At 40.0% G+C, this 26575-nt stretch overlaps 1 long non-coding RNA gene across 1 annotated transcript in view; it reads left to right on the forward strand.

The window, feature by feature from the left end:
• The window catches only part of LOC133256520 (uncharacterized), a 222288-nt gene extending 201005 nt beyond the window's left edge, over positions 1–21283 (forward strand). The window contains exons 2-3 of the long non-coding RNA XR_009739237.1: positions 2592–2848; positions 21117–21283. This is a non-coding gene — a long non-coding RNA (uncharacterized LOC133256520). The remainder of the gene's footprint in view (positions 1–2591; positions 2849–21116) is intronic.
• The last annotated feature ends 5292 nt before the right edge of the window (positions 21284–26575 follow it).

Consider the following 26575-nt stretch of genomic DNA (forward strand, 5'->3'; position numbering starts at 1 on the left):
AAGTCAGTTATAAAAAATGTTGTAAGCACCTTATTCAGAATAAGGTAGCACCTTCCCTGGTGGCTCAGATGGTAAAGTGTCTGTCTACAATGAGGGAGACCCGGGTTTGATCCCTGGGTTGGGAAGATCCCCTGGAGAAGAAAATGGCAATCCACTCCAGAAATCTTGCCTGGAAAATTCCCATGGATGGTGGATCCTGGTAAGCTACAGTCCATGAGGGTGCAAAGAGTTGGACATGACTAAACGACTTCACTTTTCACTTTCAAACTATGGTGGAGGTAATGGAGATAATGGCAACCTCCTTCAAAAGGTCGCATGCACACACTGCTACACTCAGTGCCTCCAACCCTGCAGCAGGCCACTGCCAACCCACGCCTCAGCCAGAGACTCCTGGACACTCATGGGCAAGTCTGGATCAGTCTCTTGTGGGGTCACTGCTCCTTTCTCCTTGGTTCTGGTGCACACAAGGTTCTGTTTATGTCATCCAAGAGTTTCACCAAGGTTCTCCCTATGACAGCCTAAACCATCACATTACTCAGAGAGCCCGATTATCAGCTTCTGTTGTACCTCCCCATCCAAGCATTACTTACTTAATGGTCGTAATGGGTTTTCCCCATATAGGACTACTGCTTGCCATGAGGATTAATTCTTAGGCACTTTTATAAGGTTATGGAATAACCTTATTCCATAAGGTTATGCCTGAGAAATATCTTGTGTCCAGAAGGAGCAAAATGTCCCTTTATTCTTTCAGTTCACTTCAGTCGCTCAGTCAGGTCACTCTTTGCAACCCCATGGACTGCAGCATGCCAGGCTTCCCTGACCATCACAACTCCCGGAGCTTACTCAAACTCATGTCCATTGAGTCAGTGACACCATCCAACCATCTCATCCTCTGTCATCCCCTTCTCCTCCCACCTTCAATCTTTCCCAGCATCAGAGTCTTTTCAAATGAGTTAGTTCTTCGCATCAGGTGGCCAAAGTATTGGGGTTTCAGCTTTAGCATCAGTCCTTCCAATGAATTTGAGGACTGATTTCCTTTAGGATGGACTGGTTGGATCTCCTTGCTTTATTCTTTGGATCTAAATAAATCAGTCTTTCATTTCACTAGCAAAAGTTTTGTTCAGATCATACATCAACTTATTTTTTCTTTTATTTAAGACAAATTTAACATAAGTTTAGCCCCCTGTGTTTCCCTGGGCTTCTTGCCCAGATCCCTTAGGTCCTGCCTAGGAAATGCACCAGTGCCCCTTAAGACTCTTAAGTATTAAGTGAAAACCAGCTCAAATAAAATTTTTAGGATCATCACCCAAAATTGAGATTTGAATATCAGAAGAACTCACAGGAACATCTGAGGACTACCAGAAAGCTGGTGGGGCTCACTGGGCCCATGCTGGTACCAAGCACCAGTTTCAGGCAGACTCCAGGTGTCTTCTAGCCAGAGTGTCAGATACCCTGCCAGCTATACCAAGCATATGTCAAGGAAAATTAATCAGTCAATCTAAGGAAGAAATGGAAAGAAAAATTTGAGGGTTATAAACAGGATGAGCACTCATAAAACTGAGAACTGTTCTACCTGTTAGAAGTCAAGGCAGAGTTATATAAGTTATTTGACACAGAGGTCTACACATTAAATGGCATATTATTGACAGTTTACATTCTCCAGATCTCAGCAGCCTTTTACAAGTCAAGAAGCAATATTATCCTTTAAGGAATTGTCTTATCCATGCTAGGAGAATGTTGCTCTTCATTGTTAAGCAGGTATTTTTGCTGATGGGTGAGGTTTGGTCAATACATAATGCAGACACATAAAACATAGTGTGTGGAGAGAGGAAGTCAAAGGACAGAGAAAACTTTATGTTCAAGTTTTTCTTGTCTTGCCCAAAAAAAAAGAGTTTTATTTCAAAGTCCCTTTTAAAATCTGCCAATGACAGCTATTCCCATCTCAGCACCTTCCCAATTAGTCACCATTTCTGAATGTTAGCCTCTGTTACTCTCAGTAACTGGCCTTTGAGGAGAAAAGAAGTGGAATCAAAAGAGTAAAGAACAGTCAAGAAGAGTCTTAAAGCTTAATTGTTCTCTTCCTGGTCTAGAGCATGCTTATTAATAGGTCTCTAAGTACACAGTTACAGCCCTGGTGATATATGTGAACAGGTGGGTTCCTGAAGGCAGACTCATTAACCCCGGCAATGTTTAAGTCCAGGAGAGGAAAGGAGGTTGTATTTGTTTCAGAACAAATGAAACTTTCCCTCAAATCATACCTCGTCTAAACTGTTAAGGTTTTGAAAGAGAAAGAAAACTTAGTAAGCTTAATTTTGCATTGTGGAAAGGGAAGGATGAAGTTGAACCATTTGAAAATACACATTTTATATATTTATCGAGCTTCTGTTATATAATAAACACTATAGTAGGCACTGGAAACAAAGTGCTGAAAAAATGGCCATGGTCTTCAGTCCTTACCCAATTCACAGTCTATAGGGATGACATACTTTTAAGTATTTCCTGATGCCAGCACAAAGCTCATTTGACTATTAGAAGTGTTTCCTGCTGCTTTCCCAAAAGTAAAACTCATATTTTCTCATATCCATCCATAGGGTACCCAGCCTGCTGTTGCTGCTGCTGCTGCTAAGTCGCTTCAGTCATGTCCAACTCTGTGCGACTCCAAAGACGGCAGCCCACCAGGCTCCCCCGTCCCTGGGATTCTCCAGGCAAGAACACTGGAGTGGGTTGCCCTTTCCTTCTCTAGTGCATGAAAGTCAAAAGTGAAAGTGAAGTCGCTCAGTCGTGTCAGACTCCTAGTGACCCCATGGACTGCAGCCTACCTGGCTCTTCCATCCATGGGATTTTCCAGGTAAGAGTACTGGAGTGGGGTGCCATTGCCTTCTCCGATGGTACCCAGCCTAGCTCACCTCAAATCCATTATCCCCTTCTCATACTTATTCCTTTTGTGTGTGTGGAGGGGGGGCGTTGGTTTGAGGGGTGGGAAAGTATTTCAGAATCATTATTTGGGCTCAAACCAAGGTGAATCATCACATTCTCTGAGAGTGAAGTTCCTGAAAGTCTGGCTTCCATCAACCATCAGTTGGCCAATTTGGATTTTTCTCTTGAGAAAACAAAAACCAGTCAGCAGGTATTTGGGGAGCATTTCTGTTTTAATCTTATGAAGATAAAAGTTATGTCCCCTATGAATGTGTTCATTTTCAACTTTGAATGGCATACATTTATTTCAGAGATCCTTAAGTTAAACTAAATTTAGTGTCAGGATCCAGCTATGGGAGCAAACTGATGAATTTAAATAAACTATCTTGATGGAAGATGAACTATAACTATGGCATACCCTTCCTTCTTCTATGCCCAAATATCCTGATCTTTATGAGAAGCTTCTCTTGGCACTATCCGGCTATAGAGTTCTACCAACTTCTTCATATGGTTTCTTGAAACTCGAGCCTCAAGAACATATTTTCTTCCTTCTGACAGACTATGGCTTCTGAAGTGCATTCGTCCAAGGGTAAGACATTAGCCTGAGAGGCTGGCCCTGTTAAATGAGGTCTTGTAACAGATAGGATCTAGGGAGAAATGGGTGAAGAAGAATAATGAGTGTATTAAATGGCAGAGACCAGGTATTAAGCATTCCCTGTATGCCTTATTTACACACATACATGTAACCCCTACACTATCAACATGAGGCAGCTACTACTATGAGCACATTTTACAAAACAGCCATAGAGAAGTTAAAAATATATCTAAGATCACATAGTTAGGATGTAGCTGAGTGATTTTCAGTTCAGCAGCAAAACTGCTCATAATCACTACACTATAGGAAAAAAGCTTTACTCTGAGACTTAGAAATAAGACTAGTTCACTCAGTACTAATAGGTTTAAAATCCTCTTTATCTTTAGTTACTTGCAAAAGAAACATCGGCTTTTAGCAAGTTTTCAGCTTTTGAGTTTGTATTGGGAACCCTTTGCCAACCATGTTCCATACAGACAGATTTAATAATATTTGAAAAACGTAACTGAAAAGGGACTTCAGTGTAGGATGTTTAAAAATCTCAAAACCAATAATAATTTTAAAACCCAGTTAAAAAATGGGCAAACTATTTGAACAGATTGTTCACCAAAGAAGACACACAGATGGCCAACAAGCACAGAAAGATTCTCAATATCATAAGTCATTAGGAAAATGCAAACGCAGTGCCTTCCCACTACATGCTTGCTGAATGCTTAAAAATTAAATAGTCTGTTTATACCAAGTGTTGGTGAGAACAGGGAGGAACTGAAACCCACAAATACTGGTGTTTTTGTAAAATGGTAGAAACACTGTAGAAAATAACTTGGCAGTTTCTTGCACACCTACCAAATGGAGTAGGCATTCTACTCCTTGGTATTTGCTCAAAAGAAAATAAATCATATGCCCACTTAAAAACCTGAACACAAACGTTCATATCCAATTTATTTCTAATAGCCAGACTCCAGAAACTACATGTTCAATGATATTTGTATGGCCAATAAACAAAAAAAAATGAAATACTAATGCATTCAACATGGCTGAATCTCTCAAAATAATTATATTGAGTAAAAGAAGCCAGACATGAAATATTACATAATTTATGATTCCATTCCAATTATATAAAGCTCTATATGCAATGCAAACTAAATCTATCACTAAAGAAAGCAGAGCAAAAGATACCTAGCAGAAAGATGACAGGGAGGGATAGGACCCAGGAACTTCAGATATATTCAAAACTTCAGGGAACAACAGAGCTGTTCACTATCTTGATTGTAGTTGTTTCTTTAAAAAAAAAAAAACTTACCAAATTGCACATTTTAATATGTGAAGATTATTGTATGTAAGGTATACCGCAATAATAAAGCTGTCAAAGAAAGAGAAAAACATAGCGGGTGAGAAACACAAAGATTTCTCTGAAATTTTCACTAATGGTGGTCTGTGGCATTAGTATTTCTGGGGATATTTAATGTGTATCTTGTGGGACTCTGTAGTACTCAAAAATTCTAATTCTATTGTAAAAGCTTTGATGGACTTGGAGAAATGTTTTTGCCTGCAGGGAAGTCTCCTCTTTGTCCTTCAAATTTACCAAGTGGTTTGGCTGCTTTTCCTGATACAAATTTGAATTAGGCCTGCCGGTACCTGTGGGAGGTAATATCTGGTGATCTTCCTGAGAAATAATCTCATGATGGAACCATTTGATCAAACAGTTCCCCAGGAGATGTACATCTGGATTATTTCAGGATACTATTGAAAATTGTCAATCATCTCAGAATGCCAGAGAAATATGTTTTCCTAGCACATAGAAAAAGGAGACTCCTGTTATTATCAGGAAGACCTCTTGCTTGCTTCACCTTGAATCTGAACCCCTGATTGCAGATACATATTTTAATTCTCCTTAATGCCTGTGATTAACTTTCATGAGTCATTTGTTCCTGTTATTGACGACAACAACAAAGTTACATATTTTGAAGCCTTGGTGAGTGTCCAGTTAACAAATTCTTTCTACCAGGGAATGTTCAAAACTCAATAAAGAACACCCCCCCCCACACACACACACACAAAATTAAACTACCAGGGGATAACAAAATTTAATAATGTCACCCCTTTTGGATTTTCAACTACAGAATTTCACTATCAAGAGTGAATCTAAACTTTCACAACCATTTTTTCTCCACATTATAGAACAGCTCAGTAGGAAAGAATCCGCCTGCCAAGCAGAAGACACAGATTTGATCCCTGAGTCAGAAAGATCCCCTGGAGAAGGAAATGGCAACCCACTGCAGTATTCTTGTCTGGGAAATCCCATGCACAGAGGAGCCTGGCAGGCTACAGTCCATGGGGTAGCAAAGAGTCAGACATGACTTAGAGAATAAGCAGCAGCAGCTGCAGAAAGACCATCAGAATGAACATTGTGGGTGGAGGAAGTGGAGAAATGAACCTGAGTAGTATGACATGCACCAAGTATGAGGTTGGAAAATACAAAACTAGATATGCCAGTTTGGCTAAAGTTAGGGATTTGTGCAAGGAAGTAAGTAAATAGGGTTGGAAAGAGAAATAGAAATTGCCTATGAATGTAAAGCTTAAAAATATAATTTCAAGTCTATGTTTACTTATTGGCCTTATTTACCTTTCAATACTATATAACTGGTTCCGTGAATAGAAATGATATGTTTTCCATTGTTCAGCACTATGTGTATTCTGCTTTGATAGGACAAGAAGGCCTATTGCTGACTTTCCTTGTAGTCCAGTGGCTAAAATTCCACATTCCCAATACAGGAGACCTGGGTCATTGGTAGATCCCATATGCTACAACTAGACAGTGAACTAGATCCCGCATGCTGCACTGAAGACAGAAGATGCTGTATGTCACAGCTAAGGCCTGGTGCAAATAAAAATATTTTTTGAAAAAAGAAGGCCTATTGCCAAGGGTACCCACATGAGGAAGGGGTGATAAATGGTCAGGCCAGCACAGGGACCGCGCTCCATATGGTCTTTCTGTTTCTCGGTGCTAAGTCGCTTCAGTCATGTCTGACTCTCTGTGACCTCATGTACTGTAGCCCTCCAGGCTCCTCTGTCTGTGGGATTCTCCAGGCAAGAATACTGGAGTGGGTTTCCATGACCTTCTCTGGGGGATCTTCCCGCCCCAAGGATCAAACCTGTGTCTCTTACATCTCCTGCATTGGCAGGCAGATTCTTTACCACCAACACCACTCGGGAAGCCCATCTGTTTCTAGTGACACAGCTAAGACTACAAAAGGTCAATTTGGCAGCTTCAGAATAGCCTTTCCCATAATAAGCCTCATGCACGAGGCCAGTTCCTGAATAAAAGCAGACTAATTCTAGTGTCTGAGATTTCTAAGACACTAGAATTCTAGTATCTGAGATTTCTAAGTTGTGCATCATGCCATGTCAGTGCAGGTATGTCTGCTCTGGAGAGGCATGTTCATCTTAGATCCCACTGGCGTTCCACCCTTGTGGCCTTAATTCCCATTATCAGGTTCTTATTCTTCAGTCCTGATGCTACAATTTACCTCAATAGGCTGATTGGTTCCTTCCTCCTTTCTCCCTTCCCTGCCCCCCTCTCTCTTTCTTTTCCAATAAGCTTCAAATATATTTGCTCTAATACATTCTTACAGGGCACACTGCACAGTCTCATAGTGATTCTTTGACTCTCTGGAATGTGAGACCACAAGAGTGCAGGTCACCCCTCATCCCAACTCTGTGTCCCCAGTGCACCAAACCACTGGATGGTCTGCTTAGCAATCATGACAAAAAATGAAGGAAATCAGCAAACTCTGTGGCTTGTTCTGTAGTGATAACTCAAGAAGAGAATAAATGAAGTAAAAGAAATTAGATGACTGAAACACTAAACAAGCAAAACCCGCAACGCGTTAGATAACAGGAGTGGGATCTCTATACATCTGTTGTAGGTGTCACTCCTTCCTACAAAAGCAAAAAGCCAGATACATTGTATATTTCATCTCTCCTTACTGATTCCATGGCAATGGGAAGATAGAGAGCATGTATACCCCATCTGGATTTACCGACCTCTAACCGGTGTGATTATTGTAGTGTATTTCAAGGAACTGTGTCCGCTTGTGACATTAAATTCCAAAGCCAATCAAGTAGAGCTCTGGGCAATACCTTATTGTGTCTGATAAATGTTCCATTTTAGCCCAACCATATTTAGTCCATTGGTTACAAAACTTGCTTTTCTTCTGTCCTTATGATTAGAACCTCCAGAGTAATCTCAGTCCTTGCTTAGCCCATTCCTCTGCTCACTACACCACCTTTTTTCAGATATAAATTGACTCCTAAGGCACCGTCAGTTTCACGTGGCTCTGCAGTCAAATAGAACCAGCACTGTTTAATGAAAAAGCTACAACTGCTGCGATTTTGGACATAGGTATGCTTGTTTCCTCGCCGGTCTCCCCTCCTTCAAATATTAGCATGATATCCACACTTTTCATTTATCTTTGTTCTTGACATCCTCCTAGCAACTAACATTCTACTTTCTTAATTTTTGCTTTATTTCTATTTCCCAGTGGGAAATCCAATCTTGGCATTGTAGTCAGTGACAAAGAAAGTGCTAATTAGCAAATGAATGCAATTAGCAGTTACCTCAAATGTTTTCCAGGTAACTTCTGTTTTCTGACATGTACTTGCAACAATGTAAGTCAGCATTTTTCATTTAACACAATATGAATTCAAGAAAACAGTAAAACATTGGAGGGAAAAAAAAAAAATAAACATGCACCAGAAGAAGTCAACATGAGTGTCAGAGGAGTGGAGAATGGAAGTCTCGTCTCTGTCTTAGATGATGCTTACTTGTCCTTCTTGACCAGTCAACAATGGCCCCTTCTGAGTCTCCTCATGTTTCAGGTAAGAAAATGACCCAGACAGGAGAAATGATTTCCATCAAGAGCAATGCTAGAATTCTTATTTTGTATTGGCTGACTCATCTGGATATAGTGGTTCTGAAATCATGTGTATTCTATATTTTCCAACAAATTTTACCTCTTAGGTCTCTGTATTTCATCAGCGTTATCAAAGTCTCAGCATACTACAAGTTCTCAAAATGTATAAGAATTGTGGTGAAAGATTGATTTTTCTCTCCTCCTCATACCACTCATCTTTCTGGGGGGGGAACAACAAAATGCTCTCCTTTGGATTCTGTACCCCTCCCTGCTCCTCACATGGTTACAGTGAGGAAAGTGTCACCATTCTAGACCAGTGACTCTGGACAGGTCTGTCAGATGCCCTTCCAGAGATTTTTTTTGCACTGAAACTAAGGGGAGAGATGAACACCCTGGGGGCAGAGCTGGAAGGATGTGAGCTCACGAACAGTAGGCAGTGTTTGTTCTTGGGTGAGACAGTCAGATCTGGAGAATAGAATTTTTAATCAAAGAAAGGCAAAACAAGGACTGGAAAACTGGCAAAATATTTAGTGAATGCCAAGAATTCTTTCATAATTTTATATACCATCTTTTTTTTAACACTTGTAAGAAATCGTATGAGTAAGGCCACCATATGAGCTAGCCTACATGTTACTTTTGTGTTCATGAGGAAAAACTACCTTTTCCTCCAAGCAGAGAAAGACTTGTGCTGTGTATCCTGACAAGTATAGGGCCACAGTCACCTGTAAGCAGGTTCCCTACACAGAGGACAGTCTACATAAGTACGTGGTGACTATGAATAGAATTAAGATATCCATTTTATGGATGGCAAACTTGAGGTTTCCATATGTTAGGTAAAATTGTTTTTAATACAGGGGATTTTTTTTTTTTTTTTTGAAATGCCCTGGTATCTGCAGCTAGCACATAACAGCCAGGATTCACACCAATGTTTCCACAAAGGCTGGTGCATTTCTTATCTACCTGTTTACTTGCATGCTCTTATTATCATGCTTGATTTCTCCCTCCAGCTTGCTCCAGCTTCTTTGACTCTCTTTCCGTAGGTATACACATACACTGACTTTCACTTCCACCCCTGTTCTTCCACTGGTCCAAACTATAGACACAATCAGATTGCTTGTGTTAAAACAGAGAAGACCATTTTTTGCACTCAATCCAGTGTCGAGTGCTAGCACATGCTTTAAACTAAGCAGATAGAAATCATTAAAACTGTAATATGTTACTGGTAACAAGCAAACGTTGGTAATGCTTTTTCTACCCTAACATTTCCATTTGTCAACAGAGTAAAGATAGGGCCTGGAAGGGTAGCAAAGAAAAGTCCTTTCCAAAGTAATAAGAAAGCATGCCACCAAAGAGCTTCAAACATCAGTTTGTACAGGACTAGGAGTTTCCAGGTTCTGCCATAATGACTCTAAATGTAATAGCAACATAAGGCACTACATCTGTTGATGAGTTACACATACCTGGTTAAATTAGATTTGCTTGGGAGAGGTATTCATTCTTTCAAGTTGGTGGGACAAATTTCATGCATTGAGACAATTATTTACTGAATGCTAGAAGCCTAGAAGAAACACAGTTTCTAAAGCAGTTGCATCTAACTGAAAGTATAGCTAGTCAAAAGGCATGGACCAAGGGTCTTTGGTACTGTTCTGTGCTATATTCATATTGTGAAAAGAGAATGGAATAAGCCAGCTTCTGCCCTCCAGCAAACCAGACTGCTAATTCCAAATGAACAAAGACCTGATTTCAAGGAGTTTTCATTCCCTGGAGAAGCCAGACATATACACAATTAATTGCACCGTGAAATGGAAACATGTTATATCATTGTTTCTGAAAAGGTAATGCAGATATACATTTCTGGGTTTTTTAAAAATATAGATTCTGGTCCAATAGGTTGGAGATGGTGCCAAGAGCCTGCATTTGTACTCATCCCAGCTAATGTGGATGCTGATGGTCTATGGACCACAGGTTAAGTAGTAATAAAGGAAATAAGAAAGTACTATGGAAATATACCATAAGCAATATTAAAGGGGAAGCCTTCTCAGAAGATGGGACCCCTGAGCTAGGCTCTAAAATATGCAGACCAAGAAGAGTTCGGTCTTGCAGTAATGTTCAATCTGGTGAGCAAAAACTAGTTTCATTCATTCAACCACTATTTGTGAAGATCCATGGCATTCCATGCCAAAATACTTATTAGAAACTTTCGTATCAATTTAATCACAAGTAAAACCAAACAATGGCAGCAGCCACAATGAGAAATGAAAGGCCACGGCTATTCTATTACAGAATACCAGATTTTAAAGGGCTAGTCATGCTTCACCTTTGACAATTTAAACTGTTCCAGTTTTTGAAATACGAACTTTTTTAAGGTTAGTCTCAAATTTTCATGTACACCTCTTCTCTGAAAGGGCAAGCCAAAGGGGTCATGTGTTCATTCTGTTGGGCTTGTTTTTGTTAGCCTATTATTGAAGGCAAATTAAGGCCAAAGACCTTGTTTCCATTGACTCAAGCACTAAATGACCTGTTTCAAGAAGAGAGTAAACAGCAGTCATGGAGACAGGCATTAACTGTGCAGCAGGTGTTAACACCTGTAGCTATTAAATTCCAGCCAAGATAATCACCTTGCTCTCAAGGCAACTGGCTCATGTCAAGCACTGTCTGCCATGATGGAAACTGGCGATTATTAAGTCATGGCTTTCCCTCACGTGTTGCAGCCAGAGAGGAGAGATTTGGATGCCAGGGAACCACTGTGGTCAACAGTGCAGAGAGTTAAACACACCTCGGGGTACTCTGGCAGCCAAGCAGGGAACACAGCACCTGGGCAGCAGGAGATGGAGCCAGAGAACATCATCTTGCAGTAGGCACTGTCTGCCAAGGGCTGCATCTAGAATTGGCTGGAGCAGCACTGTCTGACAGGAAAGGATAAGGCGTTCTCAGATAGGAAGCCACTACATCAACAGACATCTCTACTAGACTTAGCTATAAACAACTGGACCCTGAACTGATTGAGTTATTATTATCTAGGGTTTAAGGTGTGTGTGTATATGTGCACATACATGGCTGAGTACTCATGATGTACGTATGGAAGCTCTTCCCCGCAACAAACACTAAGTTCTTCCTGGCTGTAATCACTACACATAGGTTCCCATACACTGGAGACTAGCAGATGCTCATTACCATTTATCAAATTGGGCATAAGAGCGAACTGCTAGGGCATTGGTTCTCCCTAATGGCACCACTGTGCCCTCAATGCTTCAGCAGCATTGCCCTGACTCTTTCATACTGCAGAAGACTCTGTATGTCCCTGTCTACTCCAAGGCCTCAAACACAAACATTTACATCTAAGGAATGTGTTTTTAAGGGACATTTGAAACCTACTTTACATAAATAACAGTGGAATAATAAGCAATCATAAACTTCAAAGGTCATAATAAATTGTTGAAGGTCAAACAGTTCCGCCAGCCTTCAGGTGAGAAGATGACTAAATAATTCTAGAAAGATGAGTACTTATTCTACTTTAAAAAATCTCCAGGGGTGGGGGTGGAATCTCCTTTTCACTCTGTAATCCAATTCTATACATATATTTTAAAATGTCAGTGTTCATTTATTTAGTCCATTGCAACCATTTTTAATGGAACAGATACTCCCTAGGCACAGGTTTATATATTCAGCTTAGGACCTCAAAAGTTGGAGAATACCATACAGGAAAAAATGTGTTATATTTTTAAATGTATTAAATGTATTATTTTCTTTATATTATGTGTAATTATATTAGTGGAAAAAGGTTACTGGCAGTTCACATACAGAGAGCTAAAACTAGCCATATCCTTTCCTGAGCACTTTCTCAATTTGTATTACCAAAGCATTCATTCCAGAAAATGTCAAAACATCATTAAAAGTCTTCTTTACTACAACAGCTGTTCTAGGGATTTTTTAAAACTCTGCTTTTCTCTGGTATGTCATCAACTGGAAGGGACACTTAGAGATGACCTAGGTGGATTGAGAAGGTAGGCAAAGGAAACTTTATGCATTCTTTGACAAATCAGTCAGTCAGATATAGGTGGATCAGATTCTTTCTCTTTCAAGGAAGATCAGCATTGTGTGATATCTCTGCAAAATGTAAGCTCTTTTTAAATAACATGTTATGATTAAGAAATTGGTGCAGTGTTGCAGCTCTGAGCTTTATCACAGATTTTTGAGAACATGCAGAAAGTCTAACTTAGTCAGTTTTTTCCCCAAAAGTCATAAAAATAGGAAAATAGCAGCCATGGCCGAGTAACTTACGTCTAATGTCAGGATCATGTGAAAAGAAATGACTACCGCAGCAAAAGCTATACAGACTGCTCCCCAGCTGTGAAAGTGAAAGTCGCTCAGTCGGAGACTCCATGGACTATACAGTCCATGGAATTCTCCAGGCCAGAATACTGGAGTGGGTAGCCTTTCCCTTCTCCAGGGGATCTTCCCAACCCAGGGATTGAACCCAGGTCTCCCACATTGCAGGTGGATTCTTTACCAGCTGAGCCACAAGGGAAGTCCACTCCCCAGCTGTAGTTGATCAGTATTTCTAAGGTCCACATTAATAGTCCTCCAGAGCTGTAAGAGGCCTGGAGTTGCTTTTCATTTTCCAGTGGACCATTACTCAGTGATCTGTCTTCACATAGGTTGGAACACATCTTGTAATGGGTTGCTAATCAGTATACCACTGGATAGCTACGATCCCAGAGATAAAAATTGACAGTAAAAAGTCATTTAGACCAATCATTAATTTAACAGCTACAGAACAAAGCTGCAGAGATATTCAGGAAAATGTCCAGTGTGACATATCTCGAAGTGAAGTGAAGTGAAAGTCTTTCAGTCGTGTCTGACTCTTTGCGACCCCATGGACTATACAGTCCATGGAATTCTCTAGGCCAGAATACTGGAGTGGGTAGCCTTTCCCTTCTCCAGGGGATCTTCCCAACCTAGGGATCGAACCCAGGTCTCCCGCATTGCAGGTGGATTCTTTACCAGCTGAGCCACAAGGGAATCTTGAAGTAAGATTTCCCAAATCCCAGTTCAAGGCTGTCTAGAATATGTTAAGAAAAGCTGGTATTAAATTAGAAGCTGACCTCCAGGAGATATAAATATGGCACAAGAGAAAGATCTGATAGAAAGCTGATATTAACACATAAGTAATCAGAAAGATGTAAATACAATGGAAAGAAAACTGGCTGTGGAGTCAAAACATTGAATTTAAGTCTCAGCTGTGCCACTAAATAGGCAAATACATTGGGCAGGTTGTCTTTCTAATCTTCAAAGCTACAGAATTAGACTAGATGCTTTGGAAGATCTCTTCCAGTTTTAAATAATAAGCAATTCTTGAACTTAATCTCCTGTACTTGCTTTCACTGTTTACTTGTACTAAAGCACAGTATCAATCATGGTTCTTCAGTGGCTCTTTTTTCTTTTCTTGGTCTCTTAACTCTTAGGGCATTCTCTAAGTTCAGCCCTGGCTTCCCACACACACACTTTATGTTTTTATTTATAATATTATCAATTCATATCTTTAGTCATAATCCCTAATCTAATTTACTAATTCCACAGTAATTTGATACAACTATCGATTCTGCCTCAACAATGCCTCTCAAATATTTTTCTCTGTTGCCACTTTTGCAGCCTTAAACACTCAGTATCCTTGGAAAATTTCAGAATTTTCCCTAATTTTCTGTCTTCAGTCCCTTCCTTTTCCAAGCTGTCCTCTCTACGGTTTTCAAGGTTATCATTTAAAACTGTAACCTGGTCATTTCTCACACACCTCAGTGCAAAATCACTTATTTCTCCATTGATCTTCTATTAACAGGAAAATGAGTAATTATTTTTCCAGTTTAATTTGCTACACGTCCTTCATGCTGTATCCACACCAAAGGATGTGCCATTATCTAAACAAGCTAACATTTTTCCTCATCACTACTCATAACTAAATGACTTTCCAAAGACCATAAACTTCCACCGGGATGGAGTATCTCTCAGTCATTTCACAGATCCAAAGCCTAGCACAGCATTTTACACTTAGTAGGCACTCAACAGATGTTTGTGGAATGAATGAATGAATTCAGTAACTAACTGGTAAGAGAAGATATGACGAACCTGGAGTGATATCTTACAAGCTGCTTTTAAAAGTGTTAAATGCTAAGAATGAGAAATGCAGATAACCTTTTTAAATGTCTGATATTGTTCTAATGCAAACTGTGATATCAAATAGAAGTGGAATTATAAATATAGATCTCAGATTCACCTATCCATGTACTCTCCTATCCTAAAATAGAGCAGAAAAATACATAGACCTCCACAGTAAGACATCAATACAGTTGTGCTGAATTCTTAATGCTAGACCAGCATTTACAGCTCTGTGTATTAGTTGCCCTAGATTATAAATCCTATCCTGGCTCTTAATTATTCAGATACCAAGGGATTCATTTGCTACTGCTGCATTATAGTATGTTAATCCAATGCCAATTCAACATTTCTTATATTTATTTTGCATATGCTGTATTTCTTAAGGGGCTTTAAACATTTAAAATCTTTAGAAAGCTATATATTTTCTTTTGGTTTTCTATGACTTCAGGGTTGTTTATGTTGCTTGGGTTGTTATCTAATGTTCCCAGTTAGCCCCTTACACAATTCAGTGGACATGTGGGCTGCATATTTAAGGTAGCAAATCTTATGCCATCTGGTTTGGGTACCTAGGATATGCTATACTTGCAAGATAATTTTGCAAAACGAGAGCTTCTAAGGCTATAACTAGCTTTATGTCCCACCAATTTGATGCTTATTCCCAAGCCCTGGTCATGTTTTTCAAGGCAATTATCTAAGAAGAAAAGGTTTCAATAGGGGAATTTTTGCATTTATATTCTTAGTCTCTCATTATTTTATGGTTATATGTATTATTTCTCCAACTAGAGAGTCATATATGATCTTCTATTTGTTTTTTTGTTTTCAAATCTCTCCCACTCTGCCTATACCTGCATAGAAATAGAAAGTTAGAAATTAACCCCATAGTTTCTCAAGGTATCCTTTTGGAGACTGAAGTATGGAAAATGGCTCTGTAGATGGATTCATGACTGATTGAGCATTCATGAGAGTTGACCACTAATGGAGTCCTAGGCTGTGGAAGTTTTCTAAGTTTCTGTAATTCTCCTGTGGGGTTCTGTCTCCTACCCTCACTATGAAATCCCTGGAGGAAGAACCATATTCCCTTCTTTCAATCATTTACTCATCAAATATGCATGAATGTGTTGTATGCGCTGGTTACTGCACTAGCCTTTGATAATGGAACATTGAACAAAACAGTGACATCTTCACATCTCCCTATGGTAGTTTATAGCTTTGGGAAATGGTCTTACAACTGATAAGAGACCTTTCAATAGCTGAGAGTAATCCAGGCCCATCTGACACATTATCCTATGGTGAAATCTACACTTTCTTTTCCTTTCCTTTACTCTTCTTCTCTCAAGCTCCTCTCACTGTAATGGAGGGAAAAGTTTTCTCCCTTACTAAGTTTTAGTCAAAAAGATTCAGGTACAGAAAACTTGTAAACTGAACAAATAGGTAATCAACAAATATTTAATGGGCACCTAGTATATATGGTTCATTCATTTGTTAGTCAAACCTTGTTGAACAGGTACTATGTGGCAGGTACCAATCCAGGCACTGTTCCACAGTTAGGACAAAGTGAAAGAAAATGAAGTCGCTCAGTCGTATCCGACTCTTTGCGACCCCATGGACTGTAGCCTATCAGGCTCCTCCGTCCATGGGATTTTCCAGGCAAGAGTGCTGGAGTGGATTGCCATTTCCTTCTCCAGGGGATCTTCCTGACCCAGGAATCGAACCCGGGTCTCCCACATTGCAGGCAGACGCTTTACTGTCTGAGCCACCAGGGAAGCAAAGCACATTTAAAGTGAAGCCCTGTCCTCAGGATATTTTCTGCCTAAGTGGAGTCTTCCCCACCCCCCCACCCCCACTCCAAATAATTGGAAACAATCAGCCTGAACAGTATCTAATCACTACCATACCCAAGTCCTCTGAAGGGAACTGGGTTCCATTCTTCAGGGATTGCCCAGTCTTTCGATTTTAATAACCTTTGATTTGAAGACCAGGAAAAGATACTCCAAAAAAACAAAATTCCCTTATCTATACTCTGACCTTTGGGCTGAAATGTTAACCGATTATTAATGCTGCCTCACTTAATGAGTAGAAGCCTAATTACCTGGAATGGAAAGAACTTTTTTTGGCTAGTTCACGAGCTGGAAGAACTTTTCTACCATACAGAACTGTCCCTCCCTCTCTGGGGATTATTGATTCTGTGTCTTCCTCATTGGAGGGTCAGGCATGCTGTGCTGACCGAGCACATCCCATTTAGAATATTCCCCATTGGGCTTGATCCTGCTTTAGGGTTTTTACATTCCTCATGCCTTGAAGAACAGTGAGAGGAAGCTTTGGGGTTTAATAACAAATGTAAAAGCTCAGTAAAATGAAATGTAGTATCCAGGTTCCTCAGCTTCCCTAGAGCAAGATAGTATTCCTTTACCGATTATATAACACTTCTTTCTTTGTGCCATTCTACTGCTGAAATAATGATTCTCCACTATTTATTAGATCATGTTCAAATTTATCCAGTCTTCACTTGTGACCTTTGCATAACCTCAACCCACTCTGTCTCCGCTGGTTCTTCTGCCACACTGGGCCACACACCTTCCACTTTGGAAATCTCATCTTTTTTGATTTTAAGAGCTCTATAGCTAAAATCTGTCTCCCTGTTTCTTCCTATCTTAACTAATGTAGTTTGAATTCCTATAGAACTCCATGTATGTTTCCCACTTTCGAGTACTAAGTTATATACTATCTTCAAACTATGTAGAAAGAATCCACCAGAGAATAATGAGTTGGACTTTATTTCTTACTTTTACCTAAATGATATAATACAGTTCTTATACTTTGACACAGTAATCCCACCATGATGTATTTATATAAAGCAATTCAGTAGAAACAGGTAGATTTACATGGTGCTCATTGCACCTTGGGGATGGGTGCTGGGGCTAAATTTCCAACATTAGAGGACTGGGCAATTAAATTATTGTGTATCAACTCCAAGCAATACTGTTTTGACATGAAAATTACAGACTTCAGCAACATGGAATATTTTAAAGATCTAATAATAAATGAAAGAAGCAGAGTAAAAAACATGACTACGGTTACTGCATCCACATATCACATTTGTATATGTAGAAGAGAAATGCAAAGGAGAGGAAAAATGAAAGCTATTCCTAAGGGCAAGGATTTTTGTTTCATTTAGTGCTCTAATTTTAAAATTTAGAACCATTCCTAGCACATAATGGATCCTTAATAAATATTTGTTGAGTGAATGAATAAATATATGTTATGAGTGATGCAATTGTGGAAGATTTGTCATTTTTCATGATATTTTATTTTTCATGAAAATGATCTCTGTAAAAAAAAGAAAGATAACATAAGGAAAAATGAATTTATAACTAAAACACATTCTTGATTCTTACATGGACACTTCTAGGGTAACCTCAGGTGAGGGAAAGAGAGAAGAAAGTTCAATGGCTATCTAGTTCTCATAATAATCCATGGAGGTGAGTGTTGTTATGATTTTATATATGGAGAGACTTAGACTCAGAGAAATAACTTGTTTAAGACTCTCATGAATTTTCTCAGTCACACCATTACATGTGATAGATGGTATAACTCTATTTAAATAAGTCTCTGAAAACAAAGCAAAACAGACCTAGGATATATCAAGATCAGAGATCATATAAGGATTGGTAAAATAGGATTTTAAATAGTGGGCAATCAAAAAGGATTAATCTCCAAAATATACAAATAGCTCATGAAGCTAAATATATATATATATATATTTTTAAAAGCCAATCAAAAATGTGCAAAGATCTAAATGTACATTTCTCCAAAGAAGACATACAGATGGCCAAAAAGCACATGAATAGATGCTCAACATCACTTATTACTAGAGAAATGCAAATCAAAGCTTCAGTGAGATATCATCTCACATTGGTCAGAATGGCCACCATCAAAAAATTTTATGAACAATAAATGCTGGAGAGAATGTGGAGAAAAGGAAACCCTCCTACATTGTTGGTGGGAATATAAATTGGTATAGTCACTATGAAGAACAGTATGGAGGTACCTTAAAAAACTAAAAATAGAACTACCATATGATCCAGCAATCCGACTCCTGGGTATATATTCAGAGAAAACCATAATTCAAAAAGATACATGCATCACAATGTTTATTGCAGCACTATTTACAAAAGCCAGGACATGGAAGCAACATAAATGTCCACTGATGGAGGAAAGGATAAAGAAGATGTACATGTATGCAATGAAATGCTACAAAGTCATAAAAAATAACAAAATAATGTCATTTGCAGCAATATGGATGGACCTAGAGATTGTCATACTGAGTGAAGTAAGTCAGACAGAGAAAGAGAAATCATATGATATTGCTTATATGTGGAATCTTAAAAAAGGGTGCAAATGAACTCATTTACAAAACAAAAGTAGAGTCATGAATGTAGGAAACTTACAGTTACCAGGGCCTGGGGATGGGGGGAGGGATAAATTGGGAGATTGGGATTGACCTATTCATACTATTATATATAAATAGATATTAAGGACTTACTGTATAGCATAGGGAACTCTACATAATACTTTGTAAGACCTACATGGGAAAAAAAATCTAAAAATGGATATATGTATATGTATAACTGAGTCATTTTGCTGTACACCTGGAACTAACACAACATTGTAAACCATCTATACTCCGATAAATAAATAGAAATTAATTACAAGAAAATAATGGGCAATATGCAGAGGCGAGAGCATGTACAGTATCCACACCTCTGATTCTCTTTCTCAGCTTAATGAAGTACAATGAGCAACATAAAAACTTAAAATATAATAACAAATTTGTGAACGCAGCACAGTCCCTTGAGCAGTATTTAAGTTAATATACCAATCCTTCTCTAATACTTGAGATTATGACTAACATAATTGATAGCAAATGCAGTGTGTCAAGGCACTGAATTGTGTTGTCTCGATTTATGAAACCATCCTCCTTGTATTTAAATGCTGATGAATTGAGCTAAGTGATTGGATTTAAAGAGACCAGAGAAAGGTAATCAGCATTACAATTTTATGGGAGGAAGGCCTTTTTATCCTTATATGTGCAGAATTAATTGACAATAATGAGATCTCTTTATTATTTAGTTCATCTAAGTGTTCTTCTTTATCAGCTTCAGAGCATAGGAAAACAAAGGTTTAATCTGTGTAGAAGGTGCTCAGTGGAATGTTTTACCAGCTTGAACTGCAGCTGTTTCCATACAATAGTGGATCACTTCTGTATGAGTGTGTACATGAGTACATGTGTGTGACAGTCAGATGGATGGGGCTAGAGTTGGATGACATGCAAACTTCTTTTTAGTCTCTTATGTATTGCATAGATCTGCTTGTGTCCTAAGATTAAGTCTAGAAAGACTGGTGGTGGCAACCTTCTCAGGTTAGTCTCTGAGAAGAACTCTACAGAGTTTCAGATTTCCTTTCAATATTAGAGACTCAGGGTGAAAAATACTGAGCATTGCTATATTTGTGTTCTCCCAGGATTCATATGGTGAAAACTTAATTCCCAATGCGATAGTGTTAGGATATTGGGCTTTGTGATGTAATAAGGTCAATAGGGTGGACCCCTCTTCAATGTGATTAGTGCCCTTATAAAAGAGATCACAGGGGCCACATGAGGACCAGCCAAATAGAAGACAGTTGTCTGTGACCTAGAAAGCAGGCTCTCAAGAGACACTGAATATGCCAGCATCTCCTTGATCTTAGAATCCCCAGCCTCCTGACTATGAGAAATAAATTCTTGTTATTTAAGCCGTTCATTCTATGTTATTTTTAAAATCATAGTCTGAACTAAGATGGGCAGTAAATTGTAATGTTCTTGTCTTTGTCAGTCCAGGTTGTTCTAACAAAGTACCGTGGACTGGGTGACTTGTATACAACAGAAATTTACTTCTTACAGTTGTGAAGGGTTGAAGTCCAAGATCAGAGTGTCAGTATGGCTGGTTCCCCTTCTGGATCTTTGCTCTTTGCATCCTCCTATGGTGGAAAGGGTGAGAACGCTCTCTGGGGACACCAATCCCCCATAGGAGGCTCCCATACTTATGACCTTATCACTTCCCACAGAGTCCGTCTTCTAATAAGATCACATGGCAGGGGGTGGGGATTAAGATTTCAAATGTGAATCTGGAGGGAGCACAAACATTCAGCCCATAACAATCTTTACACTTTTTATTTTATCATCAATAGGTTTTTACAAGGAGAGACAACAAAAATTAACATTCTCAACACTCATGTTGATTTCTCATTAATCATTTCTCATTAGAATGATTTCTCATTCTCAATAGAGAAATTAGAATTTCTCTATTCTCATGAGGATAGAACCCAATGGCTTTTTATTTTATTCCTAAAACCAACTTCAAGGATTCTTCCCTATTAAACTTTTCTAGTAGCATGTCTCATGCTTTAAAATCATTTGGGTGAAAAATGACAAACAGTAGAAAATTAGCCTCTTCCATCTTGCTTTACTTATTTATTTTGATGTTCTTTATTTTCCTTGGCAGGATTTCCTCTTCAGCATGCTGAACTACCCAACTCTGCTCGACCCCCACTGTCCAATATCCACTATCCAACACAGGCTTGCTTCTGCCTCTGAGAAGCTACGTAAATGTATGTAATCCTGTCTTTGTCACATCTTCCTTCTTAACAGTTGTCATCTGAAAAATGCCTTTCTCCTGGGATTATTGTAAATGTTAAAATAGATGCTATATACGATATTTGTGGAATGTGATTCATGGGGTCACAAAGAGTCAGACACAACTGAGCGACTGAATTGAACTGAACTGAAAGTACTATACAAATCTGATTTTTATTATAATGTTCCCCACAGATTGAGGGTTCCAGACTCTAGTGTAGTCCCATCAAAATCCCTTCAGGACCTACTTGGTGACAGGCAATAAAAAGAAGCCTTAATAGGTGAAAGTGAAAGTCACTCAGTCCTGTCCGACTCTTTGCGATCCCATAGTCCATGGAAATCTCCACGCCAGAATCCTGGAGTGGATAGCCTTTCCCTTCCCCAGGGGATCTTCCCAACCCAGGGATCTAACCCTGGTCTCCCACATTGTAGGCAGATTCTTTACCATCTGAGCCACAAGGGAAGCCCAAGAATACTGGGGTGAGTAGCCTATCCCTTCTTCAGTGGATATTCCTGACCCAGTAATTGAACCGGGGTCTCCTGCACTGCAGACGGATTCTTTACCAACTGAGCTATCAGGGAAGCTCTAATAGATAAAGAAAACTAAATCAAATGATACAGATGGGTCGATCTTGATGAAAAATAATCACTAGATATAGCAAAGTAGAGCTTGTTAGTGAGCTTGAGAAAATATAGGGGGGCTAGAAACATAGAAAGCCCGATTGGAGTCAGTTCAAAAAAACAAATTAATGGGTGAAAGAGGAATCAGATATATTAAGGAGAGGAAACTCCTGAGAAATGTTGCTATAAAAAAGCAAATAGATGAATTGGTATCAGGAAAACAGACTCCAGAGCAGGCTTATTTGTAAGCGAATGAGAAGGGTTCAGTAAAAAGGAAACAACTGATGATGAAGGACAAGGTTGCTGGAGTGTCCTTGGACAGACAAAGTAGGATCAGATGCGGTGCCCCAAGGAGGTGGCCCTAGCAGCACAGACACTGCATCTATTGCAATAGGGCAGAAGGCAGCTCTGACGCTGGTAGCTGGGCGGGTATGGTGGTGGGAACTTGTGACAGCTTTCTTCCAATGGACTGTTTTTCTCTTTGTGAAATAGGAAGCAAGGTCATAGAACTGAGAGTGAACTGGAGTTAAAATGAAACAGGAAAGAGTGGAATATACATCTGGGATTGTAGATGAGCAAATGGACTAAAATTCTGTGGTATGATTTCTAGGCAGCACCTAATTCAAATTTTTGCCATTGTTGTTTAGTCGCTAAGTCATGTCCAACTCTTTTGTGACCCCATGGGACTATAGCCCACCCTGCTCCTCTGTCTATGGGATGTCCCAGGCAAGAATGCTGAAGTGGGTTGCCATTTCCTAATCCATGGGATCTTCCCAACCCAAGGATCAAATCTGCATCTCCTGCTTGGCAGGCAGATTCTTTACCACTGAGCCACCTGGGAAGCCCCTAGTTGAGATTAGCAGTCTTTAATTTAAAGAGATAGGTTATAGTGACAGAGTAGAAGACAATTTGGATTTCCACATGCCTGCGTGCTGAGTCACCTCAGTCATTTCCAACTCTTTGCAACTCTATGGACTGGTAGCCCAGCAGTCCATGGGATTCTTCTGTCCATGGGATTCTTTAGGCAAGAATACTGGAGTGCGTTGCCATTCCCTCCTCCAGGGGAATCTTCCCAAACCAGGAATCGAACCTGCATCTCTTATGTCTCCAGCACTGGCTGCTGCTGTTAAGTCACTTCAGTCATGTCCGACTCTGTGTGACCCTATGCATGGCAGCCCACCAGGCTCCTCTGTCCACGGGATTCTCCAGGCGAGAACAGGATTCTCCAGGCAAGAACACTGGAGTGGGTTGCCGTTTCCTTCTCCATCCAGCACTGGCAGGTGGGTTCTTTGCTACTAGTGCCACCTGGGACCCTGGATTTCCACAGGGCTGAGGCTTTACTGTAATAAATAAGTATGGTGAAGCAAGATGGGGCAAGATAGTTTAGGGAAATGCTAGAGTGGTAATAATAGTTGAGCATGAAATTTAAAGGGGAGGACAGGGGAGCCTGGTGGGCTGCCGTCTATGGGGTCGCACAGAGTCGGACATGACTGAAGCGACTTAGCAGCAGCAGCAAGGACATGATAAACCTACATGCAGGTTAGGAAGCAACAGTTAGCACTGGACATGGAACAACAGACTGGTTCCAAATAGGAAAAGGAGTACATCAAGGCTGTATATTGTCACCCTGCTTATTTAACTTCTATGCAGAGTACATCATGAGAAACGCTGGGCTGGAAGAAGCACAAGCTGGAACCAAGATTGCCGGGAGAAATATCAATAACCTCAGATATGCAGATGACACCACCCTTATGGCAAAAAGTGAAGAGGAACTAAAAAGCCTTTTGATGAAAGTGAAAGAAGAGAGTGAAAAAGTTGGCTTAAAGCTCAACATTCATAAAACTAAGATCATGGCATCTGGTCCCATCACTTCATGGGAAATAGATGGGGAAACAGTGGAAACAGTGTCAGACTTTATTTTTGGGGCTCCAAAATCACTGCAGATGGTGACTGCAGCCATGAAATTAAAAGACGCTTACTCCTTGGAAGGAAAGTTATGACCAAACTATATAGCATATTAAAAAGCAGAGACATTACTTTGCCAACAAAGGTCCATCTAGTCAAGGCTATGGTTTTTCCAGTGGTCATGTATGGATGTGAGAGTTGGACTGTGAAGAAAGCTGAGCACCGAAGAATTGATGCTTTTGAACTGTGGTGCTGGAGAAGACTCTTGAGAATCCCTTGGACTGCAAGGAGGTCCAACCAGTCCATTCTGAAGGAGATCAGCCCTGGGTGTTCATTGGAAGGACTCATGCTGAAGCTGAAACTCCAATACTTTGGCCACCTCATGCGAAGAGCTGACTCATTGGAAAAGACTCTGATGCTGGGAGGGATTGGGGGCAGGAGGAGAAGGGGACAACAAAGGATGAGATGGCTGGATGGCATCACTGACTCGATGGACATGAGTTTGAGTGAACTCCGGGAGTTGGTGATGGACAGGGAGGCCTGGTGTGCTGTGATTCATGGGGTTGCAAAGAGTCGGACGCGACTGAGTGACTGAACTGAACTGAAGGACATGAAAACAGTGAAAAGGGGTTTAGATCAATGTCAGATCCGAGGACTGTTGAAGTCAGAAAGTAGAAGGAAAAACTGAAAATAAAAAGAGACAGTGGTCAGAACATGGGGTTTGCAATTGAGATTATGGAAGAATCACAGTTAATCAGTGTAAATGTATAAGATAACCAGAGTCTTCCTGTGGACAAGCGCATAGCTTGCTTCCTCACCCTCTCTGGGTTTTTGCTCCCCAAACCGCTCCTCACTAGCTCATTTAAAATTGCAGCTTCTCACCAGCCTCAATGGCGCTCATTTTTTATTTCATATTTCCTCAAATTATTGCTTGCATCTCAAATTCTATATGGGCATATGTACTCAGTCACTTCAGTCTTGTCTGCCTCTATGTAACCCTATTGACTGTAGCTGCCAGACTCCTCTCTCCATGGGATTTTCCAGGCAAAATACTGGAGTGGGTTGCCATGCCGTCCTCAGGGATATTCCTGACCCAGGGATCAAACCTACATCTTCCCGTGTCTCCTGCATTGCAGGCCGATTCTTTACCCACTGAGCCACTTGGGAAGCGTTATATTCTGTAAACATTTATGTATGTATTTTGCTATTGAATGCCTTCCTCCATTTGTCCTCAATGAGGGCTAGCATTTATGATTTGGATACATAGAGCACCTTTCATGACTAAAACATTTGCCTGGCAACAAGTAGATGAGGCATTTGATATATTTTTGTTAAATGACTTAAATAAAGCAACTTTTTATTTTAGTATGGGAATTCCAAAGAGCCAATAAAATACATCTAGTTCTCAAACATTTTTAAAATTTTTATTTAGAGTATAGTTGATTTACAATGTTGTATTAGTTTCTGCTGTATAGCAGAATGAATCAGCTATATATGTACATATATACTGTCTTTTTGAGACTTGAGTTCCCTGTGCTATATAGTAGGTTCTCATTCAAGTTCTTGTAATCTTATGGCTTATTCTGGATAGTCATTCTAACTGCTTTTGAATAGAAATCTAAATAAATGAAGACTATGGAGCTGTTTTTTTTTTAAACTTTAAAGTGGAATTAAATATTAATAGAACACAACTTTTTTTTTTTTTTTAAACCATTCTAGGTCATGGGCTTCCCTGATAGCTCAGTTGGTAAAGAATCTGCCTACAATTCAGGAGACCCCGGTTCGATTCCTGGGTCAGGAAGATCCACTGGAGAAGGGATAGGCTACCCACTCCAGTGTTCTTGGGCTTCCCTTGTGGCTCAGCTGGTAAAGAATCTGCCTGCAATGCGGGATACCTGGGTTTGATCCCTGGGTTGGGAAGATCCCCTGGGGAAGGGAAAGGCTATCCACTCCAGGATTCTGGCCTGGAGATTTCCATGGACTGTATAGTCCATGGGGTTGCAAAGAGTCAGACACGATTGAGTGACTTTCACTCACTCATTGGGCTTTCTAGATGACTTTAGTAGTAAAGAACCCACCTGCCAATACAGGAGACGTAAGAGATGTGGGTTCAAACCCTGGGGTAGGAAGATCCCCTGGAGGAGGGCATGGCAACCCACTCCAGTATTCTTGCCTAGAGAATCCCATGGACAGAGGAGCCTGGAGGGCTTCAGTCCATGTGCTCGCAAACAGTCAGACACAACTGAAGTGACTTAGCATACATGCAGGTCATTATTATAAAATTAACTCAGACTCTCCTGAGGTAGGTGTGAATTTTGATCCCTTTGCAAAGGGTTGTTAGTGATCTTGAGGTCACAATACTTTTAGATAACTCTCTTGCTTTGTCTCCTGCTTTCTGTCATAGCACCAGCTGTTGCTCTGAACTCCTGTGTGTGCACATGCCTATAACAGCTCCTTCCCTGACCCCAGACTCTGCTGTCTTCATGTACTCTGGGCCTATTTTAAAGAATTTATGTGAAATAAGAGAATACAGACATTAAGTGAGAGCACTAGGGCTCCTCTTATGGGATATTTCTGCTGCTGTTATCGCCTGCTTCTAGGTTAACTGTGTGCTAAATAAGTGTGACTGATCAACATTTGGATTACTGAGAGATCAGGTGTTACTGTAATTTAAGTCACCCAATACTTTGGCCTATCCAATCCCCTCTTTCCCATATGGATGGCTGCTTCCTCCATCTGTTCATGTGGCCCATTTTATGCTCGAGCTAAACACATAATGTCTCATGAAAACGTAGGAGAAGG

This window comes from Bos javanicus, chromosome 11 (genome assembly GCF_032452875.1).
Source record: "Bos javanicus breed banteng chromosome 11, ARS-OSU_banteng_1.0, whole genome shotgun sequence".
Classification (NCBI taxonomy): domain Eukaryota; kingdom Metazoa; phylum Chordata; class Mammalia; order Artiodactyla; family Bovidae; genus Bos; species Bos javanicus.